At 32.3% G+C, this 699-nt stretch overlaps 1 pseudogene; it reads right to left on the bottom strand.

Annotated features, from left to right (window-relative positions):
* Positions 1-362: 362 nt before the first annotated feature.
* LOC120094868 (U6 spliceosomal RNA) lies at positions 363-455 on the bottom strand (annotated as a pseudogene).
* Between the last annotated feature and the right edge of the window lie 244 nt (positions 456-699).

The following is a 699-nucleotide window of genomic DNA, read 5'->3' as shown; positions in this document are numbered from 1 at the left end:
TTTCATTTACTTTTTATTTAAAGAAAAACAAAACTAGTAACAGTTATGAAAAATATCCAAATTTATTATACTAGCCACAAAAATAAAACACTAAACCTGATTAGGTTAAAAAGTATAACAACTATGCAATTTGTGAATTTAGCACCTTAAACATTAATTATATGGAGTATTCATTAACTCTGTCCATATTTTCTATTTCAATAGCTGTCTATTTTATTTTGCATCTGATTATATTTAGTGAAGTAATTATCTATTCTTTTTACCTAAATTACCTTTTAGCTATTACTATGAAAATATTTTTTTGGTTTGTTTGTTTATTTTTTCTTTACTTTTTTATTAAATTGGGTATTTCTTATTTACATAAAAATATGGAACGCTTCACGAATTTTCATGTCATCCATGAAAATTTCTCTGCATCGTTCCAATTTTAGTATATGTGCTGCCGAAGCGAGCACAGGACCTTACATCTCTTAAGCAAGCCCTCTAGCCTGACTCCAGCTTCAGACACTTACCTAGACAAACGATTGTTCCTAACGACCCCAGGGAAAGCAGGGCACTGCTAAGGATTTCATCTAGAGAACTCTTTGGGAATAATAATAATGTGTGCAGTTAAATCTGTAACCGAACAGCACTGGTCTGGTTGGAAGCCAATAAAGTGCTATGTGGACCCAAGTGCCATTGTCACCTATGCTCCTTCTG

The sequence above is a fragment of the Rattus norvegicus genome, chromosome 9 (assembly GCF_021556685.1).
Source record: "Rattus norvegicus strain SHRSP/BbbUtx chromosome 9, alternate assembly SHRSP_T2T, whole genome shotgun sequence".
NCBI classification, from domain to species: Eukaryota; Metazoa; Chordata; class Mammalia; order Rodentia; family Muridae; genus Rattus; species Rattus norvegicus.
This window is presented reverse-complemented; position numbering and strand designations above follow the sequence as displayed.